Consider the following 9,459-nt stretch of genomic DNA (forward strand, 5'->3'; position numbering starts at 1 on the left):
CATTATATTTTTAAAACTAAGTCAATATGTGGCCAGCAGGGAGATAGAGGCAGCCAAGTTGGAAAAGGGGGTATCACAGACCCTTCAGTTTCAAGGTCCATCCCTTCCAGGTGGGACTATACAATAAACTGCTGCCCCCATCCTTCTAACTGCCTGTCTAGGCACACACTTGCCTTCCTGGATCTCAGTACCTCATCCATGTTTAACTTAACCTCCAAATCCTTACTTCAGAGCACCAGTCTCCTTCCAATGAAGGACTGTGTGGATTAGTACGTGGCCTATCACATGAAGTGGGCCCAGGAAAATATCCCTCAGGAAGTGTATAGCATCACTACAGACATACCCTTACTGGCATCCCAAAATCTTGTCCCATATGGCTGCCTACACAGAAGACTGGTAACATCTGGAGACTAATTCTTGGTGGGACAAGAAAATTCCTGGAGTACACATCCATCCCTACTATGGACATTTGTTTGCTACTGGGGAGGGGAAGGTTCTGTTGCTGTGGGAAAATGGAGATCCCAGACATGCCCACTACTGTGTTTCCATACTGTGTGTTTAGTTAAACTGGCATTACTTCTCCGTTTGAGAACTTTTAATTCCACTTGTGGTAACTGGGTCTGTCAGAACACTGCAATCCTCCTAAAATGCTACTTACAGAAGCATAAGGCTTCCTTTTTCCTCGGACTTGTCCAATGCCTCTATCTTGTAGGGCTTTTCTAGAACAAATCTCTGACACCCCATAGCCTTTAGGAGCCAGCCCATAGAAACAATAAAGTCACTTGGTAGACACTAGACCCTAGAAGAGAAACACTGGATTCTAGCAAGAATATACTGATTTGAAAAACCTAGAAAGACTTGCATGGATTGATGCTGAGTGAAGTGAGCAGGACCAGGAGAATGGTGTACACATTAACAGCCACACTATGCAATGACTAACTTTGATAGACTTAGCTCTTCTCAGCAATGCAAGGATCTAACACATCTCCAAAAGTCTCATGATGGAAATATTATCCCCATCCAGAGAAAGAATTATGGAGTTCGAATGCAGATTGAAGCATACTATTTGCTCTTTTTTTTCTTCTGTTTTGTTTTGTTTCTTCTTTCTTGTGCTTCCTCCTATTGGTTCTAATTCTTCTTTACAACATGACTAATGTGAAACTATGTTTAATATGAACATATATGTAGAGCCTATATCAGATCATATGCCGTATTGGGGAGAGGCATGGGGAGGGATGTGGAAAAATTTAAAACTCAAAAGGAAGTGAATGTTGAAAACTGAAAATAAATTAATTAAAAAAAGAATATACTGAATTGCAGATATCTGAATGGCACTTCATCATCTTTCCATCTTTCAGTTTGGCAAAGATAAAGAGATGCTTCCAGAAGAAACATCCCAATGGCCACCCAAGGAGATCCCCAAGTTCAGTTCAAACTTATACTGGTTGATAGAGATACTGGAAAAATCACATTTGGCTGCTGATTTTGAGAAGGTTAACGCCACTAGGGTCCAACCCCATCTTGTATTCCTTACTAAGAGAATTACTATTAAATTCAACTCATGGGATATAGCTAGCTAAGAGAAATCTGGCGATATGAAAGACGGTTATTATACCCAATCACAGTGCGCTATTATAATGTTTAATATATAATATTTGAGAGTTACTTATACAAATATATCTAACTGGCATAGAGATCTGGCATGAGTACATGAAAATATTTTTATAGTGTTGGACGGTCATAAAGTAGATATTAAGAACAGAAAGTCAAAATGAAATCCATTGGTTTCATCGCAATAATGGCATTTATACGGCTCCTTAAGGTTGTAAAACACTTTACAAATACTACCTTGTTTTATTCTCATACAATCCCATGAGGTAGGTGCTATTATTACCCCCTCTTTACAGTTGAGGGGACTGAGGCATACTCAGGTTAAGTGACTTGCCCAGAATTACACAGCAAGTAAATGACTGAGGTCACATTTGAACTCAGGTCTTCTGGACTCCAGGTCCAACACTTTTATCCACTGTGCCAACTGATAGAATCTTCACTTCTTTAACAATTCAGACAAAAGCAACTAAAATATTGAGAAACCCTACTTTTGGCTTGCTAGAAAACTTAATAGAGCCCCTAATTTGGAGTTTGTTGCTGTGACTGTTCTTACCCCTCCAGAGGTTGTCAGGGACATAGCTTTGGTAGCACAGTGTGCGAAGGACTTACAGACTGCTCAGAAAACTGTGCTCCCTGATGAAGATGATGACCTATTTGGAAATGAAGTTAGGGACAGCTTTATAGGCAACTGTCCTGTGATATCAGTGGTGTAGTCTGTTGGCCACTTTATCATATAGTTGAGTAGAATGTATGCCTAATGGGATAATGAAGGAGATGAACAAACTTTGTAGTGGTGAAAATTAAAAAAAATAAAATTCATATTTTGGACCTACTCGTTTAGCTATTTTGGACTGCAATTATGCATTGAAATTCAAATATAAGGCTGCTGCAGTTCTATCACAATATTCAGTGGTGTGTCATATTTGTTACTATCATTCTCATTTCTTTTTCATTTAGAATACAATAAAGTTGCATTTCAAATACCTTTTTAAAAATATATATATGGAAAGCAATAAGGACGCACTGCCCCCCACCCCAACCACAGAGACGACGAAGTTCAACAAGAAGACACTACACTCCAGCAGAGAGACACTAGCCCCAAGGAGGTGGGAGTGTCAGGTTGACCCTAGAAGGGTCTCTGCTACTCTTCTAGAGAAGACTGAGTCTTCTCTCATTCCCAGACCTGATTACTATCCATCTACTTACGATGTTCAATTTCCTAATGGCTTTCTTATTAAAAGGGAAAGAAACAGAGATGGTACAGACTAATCTTTATTTTTCATACAAGAAGGCTATTTTAGGAACTAATAGGATGATGATAAGGGGAGGGTACGATCTCAGAGGCTTATAGAGGAATAGCAAGCCCTCTCGCCTCTGAGACCCAGTTTCATCTGTAGAGTGCCTGGAATTAAAAAGACATGTATTCAAGTCCTGCCTCTGACACATACTGGCTGTGTGACTGTGGACAAGTCATTTACCTCTCAATTTTTCAAGGCAGCTCTCTAAGATTATAAACTGCAGAGAAGTTACTGATCTACAATGGTAGATGGTGCATCCTCTCCAGGGAGTTCCCATACCAGAGAAATGACAGGTCTATTCCCTATTCCTGTTATAGTAGCTATTATACCTGATGGCTTTGTAATTTGGTCAGTGTGGATACTCCTGCCACTGCCACAGACTGAGTGGCCAGGGGTCTCCCCAAGAAAAGCTTACAGCATTCTGTGGCTCCAAGCAGCCAGCATAATATCACCTACAAACAGAAGAATCTAGAGAATGGCATCATCTTTAGATACTTGTTCTTTCATTTGGAATTAGGGCTGAGGACTCCATGTTACTAACAAGCATTGGGTACACATCTTTTTGTTTTATATTTTACTGATACTGATACTTGAAAGTTTGTTGAACAAAGTTCTCTCAGTGGATGTATGTACAGAATTAAGAAACATTCCATGATGATAACATTTGTGTGGGAGTCGCCTAGCTGGAGGAGGTCTTTTAAGACTGTTTGCTCTACCAAATCAAATGTTTCTTCAGTAATCAACAATCAATCAAACTCAGCAGGATCTTGCATTCCCACCACCCTTCCCTCTCAGCTGTGTGCCTGTGGAGATATGGTGTACTATAGAAAAGCATTTGGAAAGCCTGACTGTTTCCTACTCATATTTTCAGCAAGGATACCTTCAAAATTGAAATGGACTATTCCTATATTTCGTTAAAATGACAAAGTAGGCATTTGGGTTGAGAATTGCTGGTGTCTTCTTTTTCACTTTAGTTCAAGGCCTCATGGCTTCTTGCCTAGACTATTACAATGGCTCCTAATTGCTGTCTCTACTGAAATATCTCTCTATTGCAGTCTGTTCTCCCCTTCAGGTGTGTAGTAGTCATTGTCCTTAAGGGTAGTTCTGACAATGTCCTTCTCTATTCAGTAAATGCCAGTGGCTCCCTAGTGCCTAAAGCTCCTCAAAATCTGGCCCCAACACCTTTCCAGCTTTATTGTGCACTGTTTCCCCCTCCCCGTGCTGTTATCCAGTTGAGTCGGCCTTCTCTCTGACCCTTTTCTCCCACTGTACATTTGCACTGGCCATCCTTCATCCCAGGAACGCACTGCTTCCTCACTTCTGCCTCACAGAATTGCTCTTTTCCTTCGAAACCCAGAACAAGCATTATCTTCTACTCAGAAGCATCAGACTCACAGCCAAGAGCTCCAGAGTGCAGCCTGAACCAGAGGAAAATGTAAGCAAAACAAAGACACACATTGGCCTTGTTGGAAAGTGTATGTATCTGTCAGTACCTTGAGACCGGTAACTTAGAGTGTGTGCCCTAAACAAATTTTTTTTTAGGGGGAAGAAGGCCTGTCTCTATAAACAATATGATTAAACATGCATTCCAAAATTCATTAAGTCCATGCAAGGTATACTGATTTATCAATGAAGATTTAGACTTAGAATAATTAGCTTACAGCATTCACCTTTCATAAGTAGTATTGCAATTTAAAATACTGAACTGTTCAGAGTCAAAATGATTATTTAAATTTAGATTACTATTGTTGTCCGTGGGATTACTCATGTTACAATTCCATGGGAATTCACAGAAAATGTGAATCCCCTCACACAACCTCCTCTAAATAATCCAGGAAAATACAGTGGCTCACCTCATACCTCTGCTGCCCTCAATTCCTTTAGATGCCACAAATATCAATAGCTTCATTTTCAATACCATTCAATAGCTGATGCCCAGAAGTTAGAACACATTGAATAGCCTTTTATCACTCCCCAGTAATACACATTCCAAGAAAAAGTGAAATTGTTGCCCTCTTTGAACTAGCATGCGTCAAATAATAAAATTCAGTGAGCATAAATTATGATAGACTAGAAACCTGTTTCTGTGTATTTTCCATGAGGGAAAAAAGCCCTTCGTAGAAGGGCCTAAGATATTTGTTTATGTGAAACAGATAATTTCAAAGATAATTTTTGTTGTATCTTAGACTGAAGTTTAAATTATTATTTTTTATATTACTTGTGTTGGCAGCACAAATAAATCAAAGAATGGAATGTCAATACTGACTTTACAATTCATAGTGCCCTGTTTTTTTGAAACTCCAGCTATAACAACTTTCTTTCCCTAAATTAAAATAATCATTTTACATTAAATATACAAACTACATTAAAATTATAATTTTAGAAAATGAAATCAAGTGGAATTTGTATGTCAGTTATTGATACTAACATATTTTCTTATTAAAAATTGCAATACACCTTGGGTTTCTTGTTAACAGATGAAACACACAAACGTGAAAAGAACAATCTATTATGTATTGCCGCCTATAAACAAACTATCCAGCCTCTAATGTAATATTACATAACAAAAGTCACCATCCTACACAATGGAATCTGGCATGTGTCTGTATGAGCACACTTTGATGGCAACCACTGATCTGCCTCTTCTTTCCATTTCACATTTTTAAACTTAAGCTTATTATTACAGTTACAGCGATAACATTAATGATGACAATAAATTCCGAAAGTGTCTTAATGTGTATATTATTAAAAATTTAGGTAAAGTACCCAGAATTTTTAAAAACCCAATGCAAGACAATGCAAAGAAGCAAATATACGTGATCACTGCAGTTAAGTGCTTATCCTGATGGAGCTCGAACACATAGAGTATGCTACTAATACTAATATTTAAAGATTTGAAAAATAATATTTTAGTGAGAGCAAAAAGGTTTTTTGTACCATTAATAAATAAAATAAAAATTTTTAGTTGTTTATTTCATCTTTATCTCCTTTTAACATCTTTTTTTGTAAGGTAACATGTAACAGATACCACATATAATATATATAAATAAGATATGCTTTGTTAATAAACAAAAACTTTTACTGATAGGGGTGCATTGTTAAAATAAGAAAACAATGGCCTGAGGTGCTGAGAATTCAACTTGCCTGGGCTAAGTGGAGCTGAAATCTACGTTCTTGGAGATGATACCAACTGCTTCTAGTCCCTCTCTCCCAAACAACAGAGAACGAAAAAATTGTTTGCAAAAAAAAAGTTTGCAAATCCAAATTTAGTATTTTGGAAGTTTCAAAGATAGGGATTGAGATGTCCAGTGCAGTTGGCAGTGGGGCGCTCCCCAGACCTGGAGTCAAGATCCAAATACGAATCTTCCCTTACACAGTTATTGGCTCTGTGATATGAGCAAGTCACTTAAGTTTCTCATCCTGTTTCCTCACCCGTAAAAAGGGGATAATGATAACAACCTCCTAGGGTTGTTGTTGTGAGGGCTAAATGAGATATAACATATGTAAAGTGCCTTACAAAACTAAAAAGGCTGGGAGAATGCTAGCTTAAAAATTTTTTAAATGTCTCCACTATGTAGTTGGTCCCCTCCCATGGCACTTGGGGATGGGAAAGAGGAACTCACAACAGAAGCATGACCTTCACACGCCACTCCTGCCCTTACCTATCACATCTGGCTGCTGGAGAGAAGATTCTTTCCTCGTGCCTTTAAAGGCCTAGTCGTTTTTCTCTGCCACGCGGAGGACTTTGTGAATCCCGCGGAAGGCCACTTCAGTAGCGTGCTGAGACGTTGTAATACCCTACAGCAAAGGCAGTTTTGAGATTGCGCGGAGCGCTCCAGAGAAAAGGCAGAGAAGTCATGTTGAGCCCAACCCCAGTGCCCTCCCGGGCTCAGCGCCTTGTGCGCGTGCGTCCCAGCGCTCCCGCGCCAAGGAGACCGGGCTGGATAATACGCTGTCTCTGGCTCAGAGGTTCAGGGGACTCACGAGGTTTTCGGGCTGTTCTTCTCCCACCTTCGTCCCGGACTTCGAGCTCCTGCGTCAGCCACCGGTGACTTCGGAGGAGAGTGAATTAAACTAGCTGGGGCAAGGCCCGGCCATTCACCGGAATGGAGCTGGAAGCAGGCCCGCACCTGCGAAGCTGAAGCTTCAGCATCCAATCGGGACACGGCTGGCAGAGCATCTTTGCACCATATGATCCAAGATAATCAGCTGGCATAATTTAGGTGTATTAAGAAATCCCATGCAAATAAGGTAACATTCTTTGATTGTGCAGGTCAGTCATAATTATTTTGTTTTATTCTGCATTATTTCGTTTTTGTCTTAATAATATGTTGTACCCATGATGGGGGGTGGGGTCCTCCAAACCTGGGAAATGGGGCCGGACACCGAAGTAGGGGGCTAAGGGGAAGCACTGTTATCTTCTCTGTCAGATGGTGGAAACATGCATCATTGTTAATCTTCTGGTTGGTCATTGCATTGATCATAATTCTTAAGTCATTCAAAGTTGGGTTTGAGGGCCTTTTTGTTTTGTCTTGCTCAATGTTGTTATTGTAGAAATTATTTTCTTAGTTCTGCTTACTTCACTCTGCATCAGTTCATAGAAGTCTTCTCAGGTTTCCTCCAAATCATATTGTGTTCTTTATGAGTAGTTGCAGTATATTCATCAAGCAATCAAAACGCATTTATTAAGTACCTGCTACGATGCCTGTCCCAGCTGCTAGGAATACAAGTATATGATATATGCATATATGTATTAGGTATGTATATGTGTATATATATGTACATATAATACATGCAAAATACGTGGGTATGTATAATATGTAGATATGTAAGAATATCAATATTCAGCCATTTCCTAATTGATGGGCATCCCACTTGGCTTCCAATTCTTTGCTAAAATAAATAGAGCAATTAGAAATATTTTTGGACATGCACATCTTTTCCCTCCTTCCTTGATCTCTCTGTGGCATGAGCCTAGTAGTTCTATCATTGGATCAAAGGTCTTCACAGTTTAATATCTTTTTTTTTTTTAGTATAACTCCAAAATTGCTTTCTAGAAAGGTTGGAGCAATCCACAGCTCCATTAACAGCACGTTTATGTGCCTGTCTTTCTGCAGGCCCTCCAACAATTGGCATTTTCCATTTTTTTTTGTCATCTCTGACAGTCTGAGGTGGAACCTCAGAGTTGTTTTGATTTTAATTTCTCTAATTATTAGTAATTTAGACTTTTTAATATGCGTGTTGAAAGCTTGAATTTTTCATCTTTTGGGAACAGCCCATTCATTTCCTTTGGCCATTTATTTATCTAATGAGGAATGGCTTTTGTTCTTTTACTTTTGAATTAGTCCCTTTTATATCTTGACTATCAGATCTTGAGCATGAGTAATTAATATTCCTCCAGTAATTTAGGTCTTTATTTCTATGAGTGTCTTGTGGCTATATTTATATAGTTCTCTGTGTGTCTTGTTAGATTGAGTCCCCAAAATTGTATATGTTCTGTAGTTATTTTGAATGGAATTTCTCTTTATCTTCCTGCTATGTTTTGTTGGTAGTATAAAAAAGCTAATGATTTATGTGTGCTTCTTTTATACCATGTTATTTTCCTTAAATTATTGTTTCAATTACTTTATGGTTGAATATTTAGAGTTTTCTAAATAGATCATCATATTACCTGCAAAAAGTAATTAATAGTTTTGTGTCCTCTTCCCTGTGCTTATTTCCTCCATTTCTTTTTCTTGTCTTTTTGCTATAGAGTTTCTAGCACTACATGGAATAAGAGTAATAATAATAGACATCTCAACTATACTCCTGTTCTTATTGGAAAAGTTTCTAGCATTTCTCCATTACATATAGTGTTGGCCTTTGGTTTTAGATACTTTTACCAAATTAAGGAAAGGCTCTTTTATCTTTTTGTGAGATTTCCTGAGTCTGAAAGAGGTCAATTGAAGTCCTCAGCTATTACAGTTTTACTATCTATTTCTCCCTATAAATCCATTAACTTTTCCTTTAAGTACTTAAATTATGCCTTTGGTGTATATTTATTAAGTGGTAAGATTACTTCATGGTCTGTTCATTGTTCTATTGTTTCAGTCCTATCTGATTCTTCATGACCACATTTGGGGTTTTCTTGGCAAAGATACTGGAGTGGTTTGCCATTTCCTTCTCCAGCTCATTTTATAGATGAAGAAACTGAAGCAAACAGGGTTGAGTGACCTGCCCAGGGTCATACAGTTAGCAAGTATCTGAGACCAGATTTGAACTCAGGAAAATGAGTCTTCTTGGCTGTAGGCCCGGCACTCTATCCACTGGGCCACTTTGTGGTGTATGGTGCCTTTAAACATGTTTTCCTGTTTGCCTCTTTTAATCATTTCTATTTTTACTGTTCTTTTGTCTGAGATAATGATTGCTATCCCTCTTTTTTTTTAGTTCACATGAAACAAAATAAATTCTTCTCCAACCAACTATTTTAAATGTGTGAATCTTTGTTTCTAGTGTGTTTCCTGTAAACAACATACTGCTGGGTTGTACCTTCTATTCCATTCTGCGGTCC

The 9,459-nt window shown here is 38.5% G+C and overlaps 1 pseudogene; it reads left to right on the forward strand.

The window, feature by feature from the left end:
* The first annotated feature begins 1,399 nt into the window (after positions 1–1,399).
* Positions 1,400–6,987, forward strand: LOC144456404 (GTP-binding nuclear protein Ran-like; annotated as a pseudogene).
* Positions 6,988–9,459: the final 2,472 nt, after the last annotated feature.

The sequence above is a fragment of the Phascolarctos cinereus genome, unplaced genomic scaffold (assembly GCF_003287225.1).
Source record: "Phascolarctos cinereus isolate Bilbo 61053 unplaced genomic scaffold, phaCin_HiC Scaffold_3;HRSCAF=262, whole genome shotgun sequence".
NCBI classification, from domain to species: domain Eukaryota; kingdom Metazoa; phylum Chordata; class Mammalia; order Diprotodontia; family Phascolarctidae; genus Phascolarctos; species Phascolarctos cinereus.